Source organism: Myotis nattereri, assembly GCF_964212035.1.
Source record: "Myotis nattereri genome assembly, chromosome: 2".
NCBI classification, from domain to species: Eukaryota; Metazoa; Chordata; class Mammalia; order Chiroptera; family Vespertilionidae; genus Myotis; species Myotis nattereri.
The window spans coordinates 122,201,019-122,225,505 of NC_138076.1; the positions used below are offsets into that span (position 1 = coordinate 122,201,019).

General features: G+C 42.1%; 1 long non-coding RNA gene across 1 annotated transcript; it reads right to left on the reverse strand.

The window, feature by feature from the left end:
* Positions 1-10,239: 10,239 nt before the first annotated feature.
* Positions 10,240-16,775, reverse strand: LOC308513255. The gene is made up of 4 exons (XR_013995522.1): positions 16,597-16,775; positions 15,454-15,533; positions 11,254-11,437; positions 10,240-10,980 (listed from the first exon to the last, which is right to left on the reverse strand). It is a non-coding gene; the product is annotated as an uncharacterized lncRNA (long non-coding RNA).
* Positions 16,776-24,487: the final 7,712 nt, after the last annotated feature.

Sequence of the window (24,487 nt, forward strand, 5' to 3'; positions counted from 1 at the left end):
AAATGAGATGAAACTCTCTTTCTTTTCATTGTAAAAAGCATTTGAATTCCTAAGGTGTGATAAGACCACCCAGCCATCCACAGTCAATGTGCACATTTTCATGATGTTCCCACTTTTGAATAAATTAAAACAATTTTTTTCTTTTAATTTAAACTTTCTTCTATAACTGTTTTCTTGTTACTTAAAAGCTAGTTTTTTTGAAACTACTTCCAAAGCTTTTCAAGCTGTACATGTCCTTGGAATGAATTTATGAATAAGAATTGAGCCCAGCCGAAACCGGTTTGGCTCAGTGGATAGAGCGTCGGCCTGCGGACTGAAAGGTCCCAGGTTTGATTCCGGTCAAGGGCATGTACCTTGATGCGGGCATATCACCAGTAGGAGATGTGCAGGAGGCAGCTGATTGATGTTTCTCTCTCATCGAGGTTTCTAACTCTCTCTCTCCCTTCCTCTATGTAAAAAATCAATAAAATATATTAAAAAAAAAAGAATTGAGCCCAGCCAGTGTGACTCAGTGGTTTAACATCGACCTATGAACCAGGAAGTCACAGTTTGATTCCTGGTCAGGCCACATGCCCGGGTTGTGGGCTTGATCCCCAGTACAGGGTGTGTAGGAGGCAGCCGATCAATGATTCTCTCTCATCATTGATGTTTCTATCTCTCTCCCTCTCCCTTCCTCTCTGAATCAGTGAGAATATATTTGAGAGAGAGAGAGAGAGAGAGAGAGAGAGAGAGAGAGAGAGAGAGGAGTATATATGTTTGTAAATAAGAAAACATGTATTTGATGCTCTTAGAAAGTCTTATTTTCTTTCATTAAAACTTGTGCAGTATAGGGAACGCCATAGATTCTCTTAATTTGAAGAAAGTTAGAGGGAAAGGTACTAATTCAGAGTTCCTTGGGAAAATGTGTCACATATTTTTTTACATTTATTTTTTTAAAATCAAAAACTGAAATATTTTCTATTCAGAAAATATATTTGGATCTAAATATCTTCTACAATTTTTAACCCCAAAATGTCAATTTAAATATTTTAAAAATGGTTGGGATGTTTGTTTGTTTTAAATAAGTTAGGTTACTGGAGTTCTACATGTTACTGGATCACCTGGGGTAATTTTCTGATTGGAAAATTAAGAATTATAGTCAGAGGGGAGGACATGAGAAATTTTAAAGAACATATTCAATTTACTTTAGAAGCCAAAACTCTCTTATCATGTGACTTGTTTTGTGTTTGTTAAACTATATTATCACATAAGCATTGCTGCTATTGGGACAAACAGTGACAGTTGATTTGGGTCATTTGAATGTTCACTGTCTTTATTTTTTTTTTTAATATATTTTATTGATACTTTACAGAGAGGAAGGGAGAGGGATAGAGAGTCAGAAACATCAATGAGAGAGAAACATCGACCAGCTGCCTCCTGCACACCTCCTACTGGGGATGTGCCCGCAACCAAGGTACATGCCCTTGACCGGAATCAAACCTGGGACCCTTCAGTCGGCAGGCCGACGCTCTATCCATTGAGCCAAACTGGTTTGGCCCACTGTCTGTTTTAATTTGTCTGTTTGTGTTGACTCTGTCATATGCTCAAACTTCAGTGGAAGTCATGAGAACCTATTATTTTTGCCTGCTCCCTCCTTTACTTTGGAAATATTCTTTTTTACTCAGAGGGACCTTCACTTCGATGTAAGGGATTGTTTCCGTTGCCAACTGTTTTCTTCCTTGCCAAGTAAGACGGTTGTTGTGAACTCTTCAGTGATGCCTTCCCCAGGATATTTGCAGATGTGGTTGGGAAAAGTCATTTCACCCCCAACCTTTGCATTTCAGGTGCTGAGGTGCCGGGGTCTCCATGGCGATCACAGGGAAGCAGGCCAGCCAGCACCCCGCCCCCGGGGGATCTGGGGATGCCAGCTGGCCTGCGTCCAGGCTCTCTCTCCCTCTGATAGCCATGGCGATCACGGGGAAGCAGGCCAGCCGGGCTCTCTCTCCCTCTCATCCACACTGCGATCACAGGCCACGGGCAGCCCGCACTCCCAGCCTGGGGTTGTTGCCTCACCTGCTGCCAGGCTTTCCAATGGCGATCACCTGCTGGGGGTGGGAAAAGCCTGCCGGCAGGGCCGCCTTTGCCCAGCCCCCAGCTCTTGCCTGCCGCCCGGGTTTCCGATCCCTTTCGCCTCCCATGATTGCGCCTATGTATGCAAATTAACCGCCATCTTTGTTGGCAGTTAACCTCAATCTTGCTTGGCAGTTAATTTGCATATCGCCCTGATTAGCCAATGGGAAGCAGGTCGGAGGTACGGTTAATTACCACGTTTGTCTATTATTAGATAGGACTAGAGGCCTGTTGCACGAAGAGATTCGTGCAATAGGCCTTCCTTTCCGCTGGCTGCTGGCACCGGTTTGCCTCCAACACCCAGGATCCAGGCCTTCGCTCTGGCCGGGCTCCAGCCGGAGCCGGCCCCGGAAACGTCAGGCCTCGCTGCTTCGCTGGCTCCGTAGCCATGAGGCCTCGCGGATCCTCCGGCCCCGGAGAAGTCAGGCCTCTCTGCTCTGCTGGCCCCGGAGCCGTGAGGCCTCGCTGCCCCACCGGCCCTGGACACATAAGGCCTCTCTGCTCTGCCGGCCCTGGAAACATCAGGCCTCGCTGCTTCGCCGGCCCCTGGGGCCGAGAGGCCTTGCTGCTCCGCCAGCCCCTGGGGCTGTGAGGCCTCGCTGATCCGCCAGCCCTGGGCCATCAGGCTTCGCTCCACCGCTTGGAGCATACATATGCAAATTAACCACCATCTTTGTTTACTTAATTTGCACTCTCCTGATTGGCTGGTTAGCATAGTGAAGGTATGGTCAATTTACATGTTTGTCTATTATTAGGTAAGACTAGAGGCCCAGTGCACAAAAATTTGTGCACTCGGGGGGGGGCGTGGTCCCTCAGCCTGGCCTGTGCCCTCTCGCAGTCTGGGACCCCTTGGGGGATGACCACCTGCTGGCTTAGGCCCGATCCCCGGGGGGTTGGGCCTAAGCTGGCAGTCAGACATCACTCTGGCAGCCCAGGAGCCCTCGGGGGATATCCACTTGCCAGTGGGGAGGAGACCTAAGCTGCAGTCAGATATCCTTAGCGCTGGTGAGGAGGCAAGAGAGGCTCCCACCACCAACACTGTATGGGCAGCCATCAGCCTGACTTGTGGCTGAGCAGAGCTCCCCCTGTCGGAGCACAAAGAAAACCAGGGGACAGCTCCTGCATTGAGCGTCTGCCCCCTGGTAGTCAGTGTGTGTCACAGTGGCCAGTCATTCCCAGTCATTCTGCTGTTAGGATCGATTTGCATGTTACCCTTTTATTATATAGGATAGAGGCCTGGTGCATGGGTGAGGGACGGCTGGTTTGCCCTGAAGGGTGTCCCAGATCAGGGTGGGGGTCCTGCTGGGGTGCCTGGCCAGCCAGGGTGAGGGGCTGATGGCTGTTTGCAGGCTGGCCAAAGCCCCTTCAGGGTGGGGCTCCCTGCTGGGGTGCCTGGCCAGCCTGGGTGAGGGGCTGAGGGCCATTTCAGGCTGGCCACACTCCCTTCAGGGTGGTGGGGGGTCCTGCTGGGATGCATGGCCAGTCTGGTTGAGGGGATTATGGCTGTTTGCAGGTTGGCCACAGCCCCCAGCCACCCAAGCTCCCAGCAGAGCTCCCAGTAACTGGAAGCAGGTATCTGGGATTTATTTATCTTCTATAATTGAAACTTTGTTGCCGTGAGCAGAGGCCACAACCGACCAGGGCAGGCGGGAAGCTGGCTTCCTCCATTGCCGGGGCAACCAAGTCTCCTGCTTGCTCCAGCTCCATGGCTGCCAGCCGCCATCTTGGTTGGGTTAATTTGCATGTAATCGCTCTGATTGGCTGATGGGCATGGCTTGCGGCATAGCAGAGGTTCAGTCAATTTGCATGTTTCTCCTTTATTAGATTAGAATAGTGACCCAGTGCATGAAATTCGTGCACATTGAGAAGGAATTAATTAGAGGAAATATTTTAATATTGTTATTTGCCCTTTCTCTATAGTAAAAGTGTGAGAAATAAAAGGAAATGAGTACATTCTATATGAAAATAATACATAATTTTATTAATAAATAATAACAACAAAGTCACGATATAAAAACAATATTGATGCAAATAGTGACTGATAAAGTGATTAAACTTATTCTAATATCTCCCTGTATACCACGTTAAGAGTGAAAACACTTTCAGAGTGCTTGACTAATTTCCCCTGGGATAAAGTATTTAAAACTTTAACATCCCACGCTCTTCGAACTTCAGAGTATGCAACATATAACTGCCCATGTGCGAAAATGGGTTCAGGTAGGAATATTCATACTTTGTCTAGAGTAGCGGTGGGCAAACTACGGCCTGCGGGCCGGATCCGGCCCGTTTGAAATGAATAAAACTGAAAAAAAAAAAAAAAAGACCGTACCCTTTTATGTTATAATATTTACTTTGAATTTATATTAGTTCACACGAACACTCCATCCATGGTTTTGTTCTGGCACTCCGGTCCAGTTTAAGAACCCATTGTGGCCCTGAGTCAAAAAGTTTGCCCACCCCTGGTCTAGAGTTTGTCCTTGTGATTTATTGATAGTCATTGCAAATGCTGGCATCATGGGAAACTGTCGTTGAATTAATTTAAATGGTAGGCCAGTGTCAGATGGGGACAAATCAATTCTTGGAATCAGAACAACCTCTCCCTCTGCAGATCCTGTTAATACTTCAGCTTCAATAATGTTAGGTCGTAATCTTTTGATAATAAATCTGGTACCATTACAAAGACCCCATTTACTATTACGATTTCTCAATAGCATGATGATTGCACGCACTTTATATTTTAATTTAAGACACGGCATTCCTGAAGGAGTAATACTATTAAGAAATTCAATGCGAATGTTTTCCTTTTCAGTATCATCTGTTGAGTCAACGGAATCATCACTCAAATATGTGTGAAATTCTCCATCAAGTATATCCAAAATTTCTTCATTTAATTTTTGAACATGCTCATTTTTTGAACAAAAAATTGCATGTTTAGATATATTTTTAATATTATCTATAGATATACTATTTCCAAAGGTGGCTTCAATAATAGATCCGTTACAAATCATTTCATGGGGGATTTCAATAATATCCATTCCTAAATGAAAACTGCTATCAAGTTTTCCTTCTCCAACTTTGACTAACCATTCACTATAAGCAGAATCCTCTGATCTCATATTTGTTTTAAGAGACAACTTTCTAAAACATCCCTAATCATCACAGTACTTTGAACTTGAGTGTACTATGGCCGATCGCATAGCATGTGGTACAGTACTGAGGCATTGTTGAAAATCCCCTTTGAGAAGGAGAATTTCCCAACGAAATGCAACATTCAAATTCATAATTTCTCTTAGTAATCTGTCTATGGCGATTATAGCATGACTAGATGCCATCGTGCATTCATCAATAAGAAGAAGTTGGGCCTTTTTAATGGTTTTAGCAGCTTCATTCTTTATATCAAGTCTAGAAATTGAAGTTTCATTTAATGGAATGGGTAATTTATATGTGGAATGAAAGGTTCTTCCACCAAGAAGTAAATTTGCAGCAATTCCTGTAGATGCTGTGGGCAAAACAGTACCACCACAACCTCTAATATAATGTGTTAAAACCTTTTACAGATATGTTTTTCTACTACCACCTGGACCATCCAAGAAAAAGCACTTGGGGTGTACAGTTTGCTCTTTGATGGCTGAAGTTATAGTCTGAAAGGCTGCCAACTGTTCATCATTCAGAAAATTTATCAAAACCTCTGCCTGTTGTTGCTCATACAATTCATCACATGTATTTGCATTCATTAATAAAGGACAGTCCTGAAGTTTGAAATGTGAACATTTCATTCCATGCAATGTGAATACCTCCTGAATTTCGTTAAGGGCATGAATTTCACAGTTCACACAGGCACCTTCTCTTCAGTGTAATTTCCAACAGAAATCTTCAATAAAATGAGATTTAGTCTCAACTTATAATTTGTCTGAGCTGAAGGACATCCAAACACACATATGCATGCAAAAAGTTGCCGTAGTTGTTTAGGCATATTAAGGAAGATTGCATCGTCAGTCGTATCTTTCCAGATACTGTTGTCAAGTAATAATCCTTGGTGTTTAGCAGCTTCATGAAATGTATCATAAGTTAAACCTCCTACAGTTCGCAGATCCTCAAAACTTATCGCAACTTTTACATGCAGAAGCAAAAGTCTAAAGTAATATCGTTCTGGTTCTCTAAAGCTCACAGTGAACAGTCTACCTGATACTTTATTCCCACCCTTTCGGTGTTTTGTCCACAAAGAATTATTAAACACATAATGCTGTGGAACCTCCCAAAATAATAATTATGTGCTTCAGAGTCTTCTCTATTCAATAAGAACCAAGCCATCAAAGTCGACTTATGCCTTTTAGCCCTATCCAAAACTTCAGCAAAATCATCGGCATGAAAATACAAATGCTGATCATTTGGCAAATGAATAGCTAATCTTGTGACTGCATGAGATTGGACATGCATTTGCATTCCAAAAAGTCTACAAACAGCCTCAGGAGTGCTCACATACCTGGAATCAATGAAATCCTGTACTTCGTCATGATTGATAATATTTTTTTTTCAGAAATTTGAATATTTGCACAAGCATGCCCTTTATAGATGTATTTAAATAGATATTTGAGACTTCTCATTGATGCACACACTTCAACATTTATATGACAGTTATATTAGAGACACAAATACAGGTTATAAGGGACAATCCAAGTATTATCGACAATTTTATTTCCAATAGAAATGGTACTACCAGATCTTTGTTTGTATTTGGGATATCCATCAATATTTCCAATGGTCGCATTTTGAAATTCTTTTGGATATCCCTTTGAACATTTTCCATTTTCCATACATGAACTATTTGGATTTTGTATTCCACATGGTCCATGTACCATATTTGATTTTACAATTTGAAAAAGTCGAGGACACTGGTCCTCATCTGGAATTTCTGCCTTAACTATACGGTCAATGTCATCTTCTGAATGTAATTTGGACTCACTATCTAATATCAATAATATGTGAGCGTGAGGCAGTCCACATTTCTGAAATTCAATGACATGAATCTTAGCTATTACTTTGCCAAATAAATGGAATTTACATATATCATTTAAAAGAGCGCTCCGGTTAATATTAAAAACTCTGGCTACCAGGTCAGGTCCGTTTTCAACTTTTTGCCAGCGTTGTAAATTGTTTGTGATATCTGCCCATTTGGGGTTGCATGTCATGGTTATAAATAAATTGGGCCTGCCATACTTCGTTACAATTGCCATAGCATCCTGATATCGCTGCTGCATATTTCTGGGACTACACTGAAGAGATGATGGAAGTATTATCATTTTACCAATCGGCACATTGTCACTTTCAGATCTAGATTTGAATAATCCATCAAACCACTATATTTTTCAACTCTCAACTTAGATTGGTTTGCTTTGATGAAATTTATCCGATTGGCCTCCATTTTTGAATACGAATCCACAATAAACTGTTAATTTTCCTGCATTTAAAATAGAATTGAACGTATCCCTCACAGAGAGATGAAATCATAATACTGCATTTGTTTGACCCGTGTCCTTACATTTTGCCTAGTATTATTGTCGATTACACTGTTGTCTCTAAGTCTTAATGCAGTATCTGTTCCCCAGCCTTTTTCACCATGAGGAAAAAGAATAGAATATGTCATTGCATCTAATGTAGGAAACAGGATACTGATTTGTTTCATTTTAGTGGCACTTGGATTATTGGGATCTGGTTTACAATGAATGAGCAAGTCCCTTTCAAAAGGAGGTTCTCCATCTTTGTTTCTGAATATGACAGCAACCTCGGTTACACGGGGAGAATTATATCTACCTGGGTCACAGTTATGATCGTATTTAATTGCCATTGTTACTGCTGTGGAAGCACTACCTTTTGCTGCTACTTCAGACTGGGCTTCCTATTCTACCTCATGTAGCATCTTGTACGATTTTGTTAATTCATTTATTTCATGCATGAGGTTGTTGATGTTGATCATGAGAATTTCTAAGCAGCCCTGATTTCCTGGCATTGCTAATCTTTTACTTGTAGCTTCGGCTGTATCCAAAATATAGAGTTGAGCAAACTTCCGAGAAACACCATCCAAAGGATGTAAAGTTCCAGTATGGTGATAAACTTTTCCAGGTATTCTAAAATAGTACGGCCCATACTCTGATAGCGATGCAATATTTGCACCCATGGAAGCAAATGCAAAAGAACTATTTATGGATCGAATATTTTTCATGAAATTTTTACGGTCAGAATCCTCATTTGTCATTAATCTTTTTAAATATGGCAGGTAATCTGGAAAATGTGTATCATTTGGACAGACTTTCCCTTTGCTACAACATCAAGTAAATTTCCCATCAGATGGTTTTTCAACAGAGAAATTTAGGGATCGGCAAAATTCACATTGAACAGTCATTCCACCACACCTGTGTTCGAGAATTGCATCCCCATGTACAACATTTTTGCTGAGAAGGCAGTTCCTACCAGTATTGGTAGTACTTGTTGATGACTGTTCTCTAGACTGTCATCACCACCGCCTTCTTTCAACCTGAAAGGCACGTGGTCTTTAGACATTTTCTGTCGATGACATCGGTGTTTTTCAGCTTCACAGTGATGTTTTTCCAGTAGCTGGTCTTCAGATATATTCTGTAGCAGGCGCAGCCTTCTTTCAAGATCAGACGCAGGTTGCTCTTCAGACATTTTCTATCGATAACGCAGGCATCGTTCGGCTGCAGAACTACCTTGTATCAACAGTTCTTCTTTGGACATAGTCCCACCTCTCTACTGTCATGGTCTGAGACACAGGGGAATGAGAGTCTTGGCTGTCAGGCCGCTGACAGCTGTGTGACCAACGGCTGATTCTGGCTAATTCTGTGGGGGTGGGACTTCCTCCTCCCTGCTGTCAGTTTCCACAGCTGTGATGAGGAAGCTGGATGACAGAGGGAACCACGCCACCCAAGACACCAGTTTACTCGCTCTACTGGACCCTGTGGGCAGCATCTCGCCCATCCCCGATCTGGGACCCGGACCCCGCAGGTGGTGTCTGGCGCTACCCGGCCTGACTCCCGGGTGGTGTCGGGTGCTGCCCACCCAAGCTACCCTTTCCCCGGTCTGGAACCCGCACCACGTGGGTGGCTTCTGGAGCTTCCCACCCACCTCCCCAGGTCCTGATCTGGGGCCCGGACCACAGGGGTTGTGTCTGGCACTGCCCGCCCTGCCTTTCCCGCATCCTCAATCAGGGGCCCAGACTCCACGGGCGGCATCTGGAGCTGCCCGTCCATCTCCCCCGTCCTCAATCTGGGCCCCGAACCCCGCGGGTGGCTTCTGGCGCTGACCGCCCTGCCTTCCCGGGTCCCCGTTCTGGGGCATGGACCCCACAGGCGGTGTCTTTCGCTGCCCAGCCTGTCTCCCTGGGTCCCGTTCTGGAGCCAAGACCGACTGGCAGCGTCTGATGCTGCCCGCCACACCTGGGTATGCAAATTTAACTGCCATCTTTGTTGGGTTAATTTGCATAGTAACTCTGTTTGGCTGGTGGGTGTAGCAAAGGTACGGTCAATTAGCATCTTTCCCTTTATTAGTGTAGATAGATGACTTAGTATTTGCACATAACCTATGCACATCCTCCCATATACTTTAAATCATGTGTAGATTACTTATGATAATATAATGTGAATGTTATATAAATAATTGCTATACTATATTGTTTAGGGAATAATAATAAGAAAAAAGTCTCTACATGTTCAGCAACTGTCATAGGTCTAACTACATAGTACATGTCAGCAACAAGGTAGCTTTTTCCCCCCAATATTTTTGATCTGGAGTTGATTGAACCCATGGGTGCAGGACCCACAGACAAGGGCCAACTGTAGTTTTGGACAAGGTGAACATCTGCATCATATTGACAGACTACTGGATGATGTGTGTGGAATTAGCATAAGCATATTAAAAACTAAACAAGCTTTTAAAAGGCAATTACTATCTCTAGAAAAATAACATTATTCCATGAAAAAACAATCATAGTATAATGACTTAGCAGAGACTAAAAACAGCTAATGACATCAGGAGTGACAGGGAAAAGGGATGGTAAGAAAGCTATATCTTATCCATCACAAGAGGAAGGTACCAATCACTAAAATCCACAAATCAGGAAACAAGAGCACATAGGTTATAATTTCAAAATGTGCTATGAGAAAAGTACATTTCTTAAGAAACAGACAAAAGAATTAAAAGCACCAGCCCATCACGCCAAATTTGATAAATTTGACTTTTTTTAAAAAAATGTTTTCATTTATTTCAGAGAGAGGAATGGAGAGGGAGAGAGAGAAACATTAATGAGAAAGAAACATTGATCAGCTATTTTCTGCATGCCCCTACTGGGGTTCAACCCACAAACGAGGCATGTGCCCTGACCGGGAATCAAACCAGTAACTTCCTGGTACATGGGACAATGCTCAACCAACTGAGCCCAACCTGGCAGGGCAATAAATTTCTATGTTGCTCCCTGAAGGAGAACCACTGCCATTCAAATTCTCCTTAGCCTGTAGCCTAACTTCCCTTAGAACCCGGGGTTGTGTTTAACAATTTAATAGAGGGAAGTGAGCATTACTCAGAAAGGTAAACTGAGAAAACTACTTTGCCCAACTCCAAACCATGAAAATCTCTGCAGAGGCAAATAAACCTCTGACTAGTCGTAATCAGGGTCTCCCAAGAGCCCTCTTGGGGCAACTGTTCATACTTACAGTGCCAGCTGGACTCTCAAATATCCCAATCTTGCCATCCTCCAACACCTGGTACAGCACTGTCATGAAGTCTATCTGGATGGAATAGGGTGTGAAGGGAAAAGGGAAATGGATGCCACCGATCTCCTGGTTTTTATCAGCCGTGATCCTAAGGGGAGAAAAATATCTGGTAGTTCGCTGATGAACCAGGAAGAACGGGCTTGAAATCTAGAATAGTTCTTAAGAGCAGTCTCAATACTGATTACGGATTTTCTCCTTAGGCTCTACATTATTTGGCAAGCAGAGATCATGTTCTCCATCATGTGCATATCCCCATGAAGCCACACCAAATCATGCAATCCACCCAGCGACATTTATCACAAAGGGCTCTAGAAGAATGCAGAATACGAAAGCCCTTATACAGAAACTCCCTGCATTTCACCTGAGGTACTTTTGCTGCCTGGATAGCCTTCTAATGCCTCTTCGAGAGGCTTGGAGATTTCCTCTCAAAGACCTGTGCCCTGGGATCAAAGATGTTGCCTGTATTCACTTCTGCAGCAGTCTTCCCTCACTTCTGCACAGGGCGGTAATTGCATGACGAATGCTGCTTTATCCTGATGGGAGACCTGGAAATAGAATCATGACACACAGGCAGAGAATTACAAGTACAATTACAGTTTTTCTGACATGGCACAGGTTAATGTACATAACTTTATTTTACAGACACCATTAGTTTGCTGCTTAGTTCATTCTACCTTCCATTTCTGTACAAACCAGAGCTGCCTCCAAAATATGTTTTGGCCTCAAGAATCAGAGGGAACCAAGATGGCGGCATAGGTTAACACCGGAGTTTGCTGCCTTGAACAACTACTTCAAAAGTGAAACTAAAAAACGGAATGGACATCACCCAGAACCACTGGAACCCTGGCTGAGTGGAAGTCCTACAACTAGGAGGAAAGAGAAACGCATACGGACACTCAGAGGAGGCGCAGTGCTGAAGTCAAATTCTGAGGTGCGGAGTGCGAGGAGCCGGCTGGCGGCGGAGGGCGCGGTTGGCGTTTTCAATCGGGAGGGAGTCGCAGACTCTGAGCTCCAGATACAGGCGAGTCTTTAGGGACCCAGACTCAAACGGGAGAAGCGGGACTTTCTGGCTTCGGTCAGAGCGAGTGCAGCTTTCTCTCCGAGGTTTGCAGCGGGTGCTGGGACTCAGAGACGCAGAGCCCCTGGGGACAGGACTGAGAGCCGCCATAACTGCTCTCTCTGGCCCACCCTATTGATCCTGTGCGACCCGCCCCGCCCAAGCCCTGCACAGAGGCATTTGCCGGATAGCCTCAGGCAAAGGCTAGATTAGCACCTCCCTAGAGGACAGAAGTTCTCTCACTGCAGACACAGCTGATTCTCATAGCCACTTGGCCTGGAGGTCAAACCCCCCCTGGTATTAGCTACAACAATCAAGGTTTAACTATAAGACTGCGCACAAAGACCACTAGGGGGTGCACCAAGGAAGCATAACAAAATGCGGAGACAAAGAAACAGGACAAAATTGTCAATGGAAGATATAGAGTTCAGAACCACACTTTTAAGGTCCCTCAAGAACTGTTTAGAAGCCGCCGATAAACTTAATGAGATCTACAAGAAAACTAATGAGACCCTCGATGTTATATTGGGGAACCAACTAGAAATTAAGCATACACGGACTGAAATAACAAATATTATACAGACTCCCGACAGCAGACAAGAGGAGCGCAAGAATCCAGTCAATGATTTGAAATGCGAGGAAGCAAAAAACACCCAACCGGAGGGGCGGAATGAAAAAGAATCCAAAAATGCGAGGATAGTGTAAGGAGCCTCTGGGACAGCTTCAAGCGTACCAACATCAGAATTATAGGGGTGCCAGAAGATGAGAGAGAGCAAGATATTGAAAACCTATTTGAAGAAATAATGACAGAAAACTTCCTCCACCTGGTGAAAGAAATGGACTTACATGTCCAAGAAGCATGGAGAACCCCAAACAAAAGGAACCAAAGAGGACCACACCAAGACACATCATAATTAAAATGCCAAGAGCAAAAGATAAAGAGAGAATCTTAAAAACAGCAAGAGAAAGAAACTCAGTTACCTACAAGGGAATACCCATACGACTGTCAGCTGATTTCTCAACAGAAACTTTGCAGGCCAGAAGGGAGTGGCAAGAAATATTCAAAGTGATGAATGCCAAGAACCTACAACCAAGATTACTTTACCCAGCAAAGCTATCATTCAGAATTGAAGGTCAGATAAAGAGCTTCACAGATAAGGAAAAGCTAAAGGAGTTCATCACCACCAAACCAGGATTATATGAAATGCTGAAAGGTATCCTTTAAGAAGAGGAAGAGGAAGAAAAAGGTAAAGATACAAATTATGAACAACAAATATGCATCTATCAACAAGTGAATCTAAGAATCAAGTGAATAAATAATTTGATGAACAGATTGAACTGGTGATTATAATAGAATCAGGGACATAGAAAGGGAATGGACTGACTATTCTTGGGGGGGAAAGGGGTGTGGGAGATGCGGGAAGAGACTGGACAAAAATCGTGAACCTATGGATGAGGACAGTGGGTGGGGAGTGAGGGCGGAGGGTGGGGTGGGAACTGGGAGGAGGGGAGTTATGGGGGGGAAAAAAGAGGAACAAATGTAATAATCTGAACAATAAAGATTTAATTTAAAAAAAAAAGAAAAAAAAGAATCAGAGCCTTCTGTCTGGCTCCTGCCCTTTTAAAACAGATCAATGGTCAGCCTACAGATATCTAAGGCATCCAGCCTGATCTTATCAGCTCTGCACTTTCTGTCCCTCCCCAGGGGATGAGGAGTCCTCAACGACAGCTCAGCTCCTCAGGAAGTCCCTCCCTTTAGTTGGCCCCCATACAGTGCTCAAACACCCTCCCTCCAAATACGTGTGCATGCACACACGCAGGCCGCTCTATGGAAAGTCACTCTTTGATGTCATTACCCTGCATTTAATTTCTTCATAGTTCTTAGCACTCAACTCAATTCATTTAGTCCTCCCCACTACAGTATAAGATGCATAAAAGAAAGAACTCTGTCTGTCTTGTTCTTGCCTGCCCCGAGCACTCACCATGCCAGGTGCTGTGACAAGTAGCAGGGATTCAATAAAAATTTGATGAATATACAGCAAGCTTGACATGGGGGCTGTAGGTGGAGGTTTCTGTTATAGAAACCTCTTCAGAGGTGTCAGTGGAGGATGTCCCATAACTTAAATATCTAGTGCAAGGCCAGTTCTTTAGTCGTTTCATACTGTCTTCATATAACCTCACAACAACCATGTGGTCAGTATTATTACTAGCTCTATTTTACAGATGAAGAAACTGACAGAAAGATTAAGTCACTTGCCCACTTGGTGTGGCTCAGTGGTTGGGTATTGATCTATGACACTAGGAGTCACGATTCAAATCACGGTCAGGGCACATGTCTGGGTTGCAGGTTCCATCCACAGTAGGAGGTGTGCAGAAGGCAGCGATCAGTGATTTTCTCTCCCTTTCCCTTCCTCTCTGAAATCCATAAAAAATTTGTTTTCAAAACAAAAAGTTAAGTGACATGTCGATAGTCACATAGCAATTGCCTGAATCCAAGATTTGAACGCACATCTGCCAGACCTTCAAGCTCCTAAGCTTTGTATTTCCTCATTCTTCTCTCACCAGGGTAAGGTGAAAATAGACTTGTTTACCAAATTTTAGAATAACAACAGGAAACAATACAGAAAAAAAGTAATGACTGACCTAGCTGGTTTGGCTCAGTGGATAGAGCGCCGGCATGTGGACCAAAGGGTCCCAGGTTTGATTCCAGTCAAGGGCACATACCTCAGTTGCAGGCTCTTCCCCGGCCCAGGCCCTGGTTGGGGCATGTGCAGGAGGCAACCCATTGATATGTTTCTCTGACATCGATATTTCCCTATCTTTCCCTCTCTCTTCCACTTTCTCTAAAAATCAATGGAAAAATATCCTCGGGTGAGGATTAAAAGAAAAAAAAAAGTAATTATTATTTCACTCCCCGTGGATGGTAATTATGGATCTCATTATTCCAGAAACAGCACAAGCTAAGTCAGAAGTTAAAGAAGGTTTTAGATAAATCCACAAATAGTAGATACACTATGTGTGCTTTAAGAATGCTTGGTGTAGCTTTTTCTGACCTCTTCAGATTGGCTGCCTGAAGGACAACCATGACCTTCCACACAAGTTCTCCCTACAATTCCCCACCAGTGCTAAGGCACAAACCTCATGCTCATTAAATGAGGTAATAAGAGGTTATGTGGAAGTGTAAGTTTTGAAAGTGTTCATTTTCTTCAGTCTTCAATTCACTTGTTCTTTACTTGGGGATAAACTATCGCTACAGACTGAACTGTGTCCCACCCTCCCTCAAACTCATGTGTTAAAGCCCTAACCCCCAACATGAGACTCTATTTTATTTGGAGGAGGGCTTTTAGGAGGCAATTAACATAAAATGAAAAGGGTGATTAAGATTAAATTAAGGTATAACAGTGGGCCCTAATCCTTATTAAAATTGGTGGCCTTCTTGGAGTAAGAGAGAGCTCTCTCCTTACCAGCCATGTGAGGACAAGTACTAGTAAGAAAGGAACCGACCTTCTGCAAGACAGGAAAAGGGTCCTGGACAGGGAACAGAATAGGCTGGACCTTAATCTTCGGCTTCCCAGCTTCTAGAACTGTGAGGGGAAAAAAACAAAACAAAACAAAGAACTGTGGCCCTGGCCAGTCTGCTAAGTGGTTAGAGCATCAGCTTGCAGCCCCAAGGGTCCTGGTCAAGGGTACCTCAGTGGCAAGTTCCCCAGCCCTGGTAGGGGCGGGAGCAACCAATCTGTTTCTCTCCCATGCTGTTTCTCTCTCTCCCCCTCTCCTACTTCCTTTCCACTCTCTCTAGAAATCAATGGGGAAAATATCCTCGGGTGAGAATTAAACAGAACAAAAACAAACAAACAAATACTCTGTTGTTTCAGCCACCCAATGTATGGCATTTTGTTATGGCAGCCAGAGAAGACAGAAACAATTTAAAAGCACAATCCCCATTTTAAGCCCCTAAAATGCTTTAACTTCACACACCTGGGAGACAACACAGCCCCAAAAGAACACGTTTTCTGCACCTACAGTTAATCCAGGCACAGCACCAGCGGGGCTGCAATGCTCCCACAGCAGGGGACATGGCCCGGCCTCCCACCTCCAGCCTCAGAGCTCTCACATCCTGTAGAAAAAACCTGCTACTTGGTGTTTTATCCACTTTTCATTGCACATCCTCCAACAATCTGGTCAATTCCATTCAACCGAACCCTCTTGACTGGACCCCACTCCACCTTGCTTTTCTGAAGGGCAGAGCCATTAACAGTATGGGCTCTGAGGTCAGGCTTCTAAATTTGGGACCCCAGCTGTATTCTTGCCTAAGTTAATAGCCCTAACCCTCAGTTTCCCCGCGTGTAAAGGAGAGACAGATAAAACTGCATATCCATAAGGTTGCAGTGACCACTAAATAAGTAACTTATAAAAAGCGGTTAGCACAGATGGGTTACTGAAGTCCCTGGTGCGTGTTAGTTATTATTACTCCAAAGCACCACTCCAGTTCAACTGCAGATCCCGCCCTCACTCAAGTCCCATTCGCCCTTGCACGGGTTTCTCGCCTATCAATCACACGTTAGCTCCGCCCCTCCGTGCCGGAAAGGTTTTCCCCGCTCCCGACGCCCCCCGCCCCTCCGCAAACAGCCACTGGTTAGCACTTACACCGGAGGACGTCCTTTCTCATGTAGGTTCTCCTCGTCCTAAGCTTTGTTACCACGCGACACCGTGACCACTCTCTTCTCGGGCAAGACAGCTTCGCTTCAGGCCAGGCGGCTGAGGTATGAGAGATGAGGTCGTGGAGCTTAAGAGGAGCGTGCAGCGTTGCCACGCCCCGCGCCACTGCGCGTGCTCTCTTGGGGACTTGGGCGTGGTCTCTTTTTGCACCACTGCGCTTGCGCGGCTGGCTCCTGCAGTGCCTGTTTCCTGGAGGTAGGAAGGCTGCAGGTGGTGGACCCTGGGCCAGCCTTTCTGACCACACACAGCCTTTGGGCTTAATGCTAACCTGCGACCTCCCTTGCAGTCCTGCCCTGTGCAGGATGTTTGATCCTCCGCCTATTGGCGCAGATGTTCTAATCTCCACAGATGATTGGCTGGAAGAAATGGGCTCATATTTACCAAACACTGCAGGCAAAAAGGCTAGCAGAAAATTGAGAAACCAGTATTCTGATCCTCGCTCTTGCCAGGCCTTAAAATGTGAACGTGTTATTTTTACCTCTGAATGGACAGTACTCGCCTCAACTGGGTTGTACAGTAACCTGGACGTCATTTTTTTCCAATTTCAATTGTCATGCAATATGATATTAGTTTCAGGAGTACAACAATACTGATTGGACATTTATGTGACTTACCTAGTGATCACACAATTAAATCTAGTACCCTTCTGACACCATACTTACCTATTAAAATCTTATTGACTTTCCTGTATGCTCTACTTTACTTCTTCTTGACTGTTTTTATAACTGGCAATTTTTTAAATATATATTTTTATAGATTTCAGAGAGGAAGGGGAGGGAGAGAGAGACAAAAACATCAATGATGAGCATCATTGATTGGCTGTCTCCTGCACTGGGGATCACCTGCAACCCAAGCATGTGCCCTGACTGGGAATCGAACCTGGAACTCTGAGTCCAAAGGGGGATGCTGTATCCACTGAGCCAGACCACATAGGGCTATAACTGGCAATTTGTACTTAATTTCTTCACCTTTTTCCTGAACCCCCTTCCATCTGGCAACCAACGATTTGTTCTCTATGTGATTTTGTTTTGGTTTTGCTTGTTTGTTCGTTTTGTAAATTCCCCATATGAATGAAATCCTGTGTTGTTTGTCTTATTTCACTTAGAATAATACCCTCTCGGCCTATCCGTGTTGTTGCAAGTGGCAAGATTTCATTCCTTTTTATGATTGAGTCATATTCCATTATATATGTACCACATCTTCCTTATTCATTCTTTATCAATCTATGGATGGACACTTAGGCTGCTTCCATATCTTGTTTCTTGTAATAATGGTGCAATGAACATAGGGCTGCATATATCTTTTCAAATTAGTGTCTTGGATTCCTTTAGATAAATATCCAGAAGTGGATTTTTTGGTCATAAAGTAGTTCTATTTTAAATTTTTTTGAGGACCCTCAGTACTGTTTTCTACAGTGGCTGCACCAATTTACAATCTTACCAATAAAGCACAAGGATTCCCTTTTCTACATCATTGCCAACATTTGTTTGTTGATTTAATGATGATAGCCATTCTGACAGGGGTGAGGAGATATCTCATTGTGGTTTTAATTTAATTTACTTTGCTTTCCCAGACGATTCATGATGTTTATTGAGCATCTTTTCATATGTCTAATAGCCATATGTATGCCCTCCTTAGATAAGTGTCTAATGAGGTCCATTGCACATTTTTAAATTGGGTTGTTTGGGGTTTTTTGGTGTTGATGTATCATTGGCAAATATGTTCTCCTGTTCAGTGGGTGGCCTTTTCTTTTTGTTGGTTGTTTCCTTTGCTGTCCAAAAACTTTTTGTTTGACAGTCCCATTTCCTTTTTTTTCTTGTTTCCCTTCCCGGACGAGATAACCACCCCCCTCCCCGCCCCCCTGCCACACACACACACAAAATCATTAAGAGCAATGTCAAAGTGTTTACTGCCTATGTTTTCTTCTAGATGGTTTATGGTTTCAGGTCTTACATTTAAGTCTTTAATCCACTTTAGTTTATTGTTGGATATGTTATAAGAAAGCAATCCAGCTTCATTCTTTTGCATGCATCTGTCCAGTTTTCCCAACACCGTTTATCGAAGAGGCTGTCTTCACCGCATTGAATATTCTTGAGTCCACTGTGTTAGATTAACTGAGGTGTGGGTTTATTTCTGGGCTCTCTATTATGTTGCATTGATCTATGTGTCCTTTTATGCCATAGCATGCTGTTTTGATTACTGTAGCTTTGTAGTATAGTTTGATATCAGGTAACTTAATACCTCATCTTTGTTTTTCTTTCAGGATTGTTTTGGCTCCTCAGGATCTTTTGTGATTCCATTTAAATTTTAGGCATACTTGCTCTAATTTTGTGAAGAATGACATTGGTTTAACTAATAATAATAATAATAATAATAATAAAAGAATGACATTGGTAATTTGATAGGGATTGCATTGAATCTGTAAAATGCTTTGGGTAGTATGGGCATTTTAATGATGGTAATTCTTCCTATTTATGAGCGTGCTATACCCTTCCATTTCTTTGTATCTTCTTCAGCGCATTTCTTCAATGTCGTACATAGTTTTCTGAGTGCAGGTCTTTTACATCCTTGGTAAAATTTATTCCTAGGTATTTTATTTTTATTTTTTATACAATTGTAAGTGGGATTCTCTTCTTAATTTCTCTTTCTGATAGTTTGTTATCTATCTATTTATGAAAGACTAGTATGCAAAGTGTCCCTTCAGGAATTCAACCAGGAGTTCACTCACTCACTATGACATGCACTGACCACCAGGGGGTGGCACAGAACATGGCAGGCAACCAGTGTCAGGGCACTGAGGGAGCAAGAGAAAGCAGGAGATAGGGACCCAAACAGTGACAGCAAGCAGGCAGTGAGGGAAAGAGGAGGCAGGAAGGCAGGGAGACGAGGAACCTGATGGGCCCTGATCACTGGCCAGGCCTAGGGGCCCTACCCATGCATGAATTTCATGCACTGGGCCTCTACTTGCTGTATAAAAATGCAACACATTCCTGCATTTCTTTTTTTGTTTTGCATCTTACAACTTCACTGAATTCATTTATTAGTTCTAATAGTTTTTTAGTATATTCCTTAGAGTTTTCTATATATAGTATTCAGCCACTTGCAAATAATGACAGTTTTACTTCTTCCTTTCCAATTTAGACGCCTTCTATTTCATTTTCTTGTGTGATTGCTGTGGCTAGGACTTCCAAGATTGTGTTGCATGAAAGTGGTGAAAGTGGACATCCTTCTGTTGTTCATGATCTTAAAGAAAAAGCTTTTAGCCCTAGTCAGTTTGGCTCAGTGGATAGAGTGTCGGCCTGAGGACTGAAGGGTCCTGGGTTCAATTCTGGCCAAGGCACATGCATGAATTGCGGCCATGATCCCCAGTGTGGGGTGTGCAGGAGGCAGCTGATCAATGATTCTCATCATTGATGTTTCTATCTCTCTTTCCCTCTCCCTTCCACTCTGAAATCAATAAAAATATATTTTTTAATTTTATCAGATATTTAAAAATTTTACAAAGAAAATAAAAAGCTTTTATCTCTTCACCATTGAGTATGATGTTAGCTCTGGGTTTGTCATATCTGGCCTTTATTACATTGACATATGTTCCCAATATACCCATTTTGCTGAGATTTTTTTTTAATCACAAATGGATGTTGGGTTTTCTCAAATGATTTTTTTTGCATCTATTTGATATGATCATGTGATTTTAATATTTCATTTTTGTTTTTGTGGTATATCATATTAATTGATTTGCAGATATTAAAACAGCCTGATGGATTAAATCCCACTTGATCATGTTGTATGATCTTTTTAATGTATTGCTGAATTCTGTTTGCTAATATTTTGTTGAGAATTTTTTTTTTAAATATATTTTATTGATTTTTTACAGAGAGGAAGGGAGAGAGATAGAGAGTCAGAAACATTGATGAGAGAGAAACATGGATCAGCTGCCTCCTGCACATCCCCCACTGGAGATGTGCCCGCAACCCAGGTACATGCCCTTGACCGGAATCGAACCTGGGACCTTTCAGTCCACAGGCCGACGCTCTATCCACTGAGCCAAACCGGTTTTGGCGAGAATTTTTGTATCTATGTTCATCAGATGTTCATCAGAGATATTGGCCTATAATTTTTTTCTTTCTTTCTTCCTTTCTTTCTTTCTTTCTTTCTTTCTTTCTTTCTTTCTTTCTTTCTTTCTTTTTTTCTTTCTTTCTTTCTTTTTTTTTTAGATCTTTTGTCTGGTTTTGGTATGAGAGTAATGGTGTCCTCATAAAATGAGTTTAGATGCCTTCCCTGCTCTTCAAGTTTTTTGGAATAAATTATGAAGGCTAGGTATTAATTCGTCTTTGAATATGGTAAAATTTGCCTGTGAAGCCATCTGGTCCAGGGCTTTTGTTTGTTGGAACTTTTTGGTTACTGATTTGATTTTGTAGTTATCAGTCTTTTAAGATTTTCTGTTTCTTCCTGATTCAGCCTTGGAAGATTGTATATGTCTAGGAATTTATAATCTCTTCCAGGTTGTCCAATTTGTTAACATAAAATTGTTCATAGTATTTCCTTATAGTGCTTTGTTTTTCTGTGGTGTTGATTGTCACTTCGCGTTCATTTCTGATTTTACTTATTTGGGCCCTCTATTTTTCTTGATGAGTCTGGCAAAGGTTTACCAATTTTATTTATGTTTTCAAAGAACCAACTCTTGGCATTATTGATATTTTATATTGGTTTTTTTTTTTAGACTTTATTTCCACTCTGATCTTTATTATTTCCATTCTTCTACTTACTTTGGGCTTTGTTTCTTGTTTTTCTGGTTCCTTTAGGTGTCATGTTAGATTGTTTTATTGAGATTTTTCTTGTTTCTTGAGGTAGGCTTGTATTGCTGTAAGTTTCCCTGTTAGAACTGAGTTGGCTATGTCCAATAGAATTTAGGTTGTTTTGTTTTCATTTCCACTTGTCTCAAGGTCTCTTTTGATTTCTTCTTTGATGTCATTCTTAACCCATTCATTGTTTAGTATCACGTTATTTAGCCTCTACATGTTTGTGTTTTTCAGTTTTCTTCTTGTAATTGATTTCAGTTTCATACTATTGTAATTGGAGAAGATGGTTGATATGATTTCAATCTTCTCAAATTGATTGAGACTTGTTTTGTTGCCTAACATGTGATCTATTTTGGAAAATGTGCACTTGAACAGAATGTATATTCTGCTGCTTGGGGTAAAATGTTGTAAAAATATCAACCAACTCCAGCTGGTCTAATGTGTCATTTAAAGCCACTGTTTCCTGGTGCACGAATTCATGCACCGGGCCTCTAATAGTGTGATAATGTTGAGTAGGGTTCCGAAATAACCCAAAAAAACCATATATGGTATAAGCTCACTAGATGGGGGTCTTGGTTGTTGGGGACTATCTGAAGTAGGAGGGAAGATGAAGTAGAAGAAGGAAAAGTTTTTTCTTTCCTATTTCTTGGAATAAGATCTTTTAGATCATCGAGATCATTATATCTCTGCAAGAACTTTTTGGGTTGTGATTGAGGAATGTGACCAGCATATCATGAGCAGCTGAGATATGCTGATGTCATGCAGTTCCCAGAATAATTTCACTCAAAGAAGCATTATCATTTGTCTTTTTCGACTTTGGAATGTTGTTGATGGTTATGTGGGTGAATTACCTGTTTAGATTACATAAACCTAGAATCCAACTGTTTTGCATATAAACACAAAGTATTGGCACAACTTTAAACTATAGTGAATTCCAGGTCTGCAACTGGGGGAAGATTGTTTTGAACTTTCCCAAGTGTTTGTCACCATTTTAGAAAATGTAATTCTTGGCAATACCATTCCTGGAATTGAATCTGTTTGGGTAGAGAACCACTGACTTAGACTAAATTCTGAAACAGCTGAAGTTTGCTCTTGATGCACTCTCTTTTCTCTCCTTTATGTCTCATTTTTACTTACTAAGGCCCCTGTTCACATGCACCCCATTTGTGCTGATTCTACCTTCACCCATCTGCTACCATACCCTCTCTCCCAACCAGGTGGACATGCTCTGCTCATCTCACTTTCTCACCAAAATTCCCAATTCTTTAGACATAGGATTTTAGCTAAGTCAAAGGGGGAACAGTAGAGTACATATTTTGGAGCAGGAATGCTATTCTAAGTAGACCAACTCTAATTCAGAATAAGTCCTACAGGGTCAGCTCACCTCATCTACTCTTCTTTTCATAGCTTCTGAATCCACAGGTACTCTGGAAGTTCCTAGTTTGTTTTTGATTTTCCAAAATGATTTCTGTTGCAGTGGTAGTGGGCATGGGATAGGGTCTGGGCAGCTGTTTGTGGTATGTATGAGTCATTTGAAAGTTGGGGGATTCCAATATGTAGAAAATCCAAATTAGGGTGGGCTAAGTTCATTCAAGTTGGCTGCCTCTAATCATCTGGTCTAGTGCTTTCCCAGGCAGAGCGGAAAACATACATTTTCCTTTTCTAAGAGAAATGTTTTTTCCTTTCTTCCTTCCAGGCAGAGGAAGATCGTACTGATTTGAGAGGTTATGAGACTGCATATGGTTTTGTGTCACTGGACTGTAGAGTTTGAGGGTAAAGTACAGCTAGAAACGGTATTGGAGAGATAGGCTAGATAATAGAGGCCTATGTGCTATGTCAAGGGATCTGAATATAAGGCTCAGTTTGGTCTCTGTTGTCATTGACCTGGACCTGAGGCAACTGGAATTTCTCTAAACCTCTATACCTTTGTTAATTTTGTTGAAAAGTAGATGGTAAAGTGTAGTTAAGTTCTTGAGCCAGGTGGCTTTTTTCTTTTCTGTTCTTTTCTTTTTTTTTTTTTTTAAGCCTACAGCACCCGGTATTCCCAGGCAGTCTCCCATCCAAGTACTAACCAGGCCCGACCCTGCTGGCTTGTTTTTTTAAAAATCTTTTTTTTCAATTACAGTTAATATACAATATTATGTTATATTCAGGAGTATACCCCAGTGATTAGACATTATATAACTTACTAAGTGATCATCCTGGTAAATCTCACACCCATTTGACACCATACATAGTTTATCAGAATAATATTGACTATATTCCCTATACTGTACTTTACATACCCATGACTATTCTGTAACTACCAATTTGTACTTCTAAATCCCTTCACCTTTTTCACTCATCCCACTAACCCCCTTCCCATCGGGCAACCATCAAAATGTTCTGTTTCAGTGAGTCTGTTTCTGTACTGCTTGTTTGTTTATGTTGATTTTTAGATTCATTTGTTTTAAAATATGTATTTATTGCCATTTTATTCATATTTTTTTCTTCTTCTTAAAGAATACCCTTCAATATTTCATTTAATACTGGTTTGGTGGTGATGAATTCCTTTAGCTTTTTCTTGTCTGGGAAGCTCTTTATCTGTCCATAGGTTCTAAATGATAGCTTTGTTGGGTAGAGTAATCTTGGCTGTAGGTCCTTGCTTTTCATCATTTTGACTATTTCTTGCCGCTCCTTTCTGGCCTGCAAAGTTTCTGTTGGGAAATCCACTGACAGTATTATGGGAGCTCCCTTGTGGGTAACTAATTGCGTTTCTCTTGATACTTTTAGGGTTTTCTCTTTGTCTTTAACCTTTTGCACTTTAATTATGATGTGTCTTGGTGTGGGCCTCTTTGGGTTCATCTTTTTTGGGACTCTCTGTGCTTCCTAGACTTGTATGTTATTTCCTTTTCCAGGTTAGGGAAGTTTTCTGTCATTGTTTTTTTCAAATAGTTTTTCAATATTTTGCTTTCTCTCTTTTTTCTCCCAGCACCTCCATGATGCAAATGTTGGTATGTTTGAAGTTTGTCACAGAG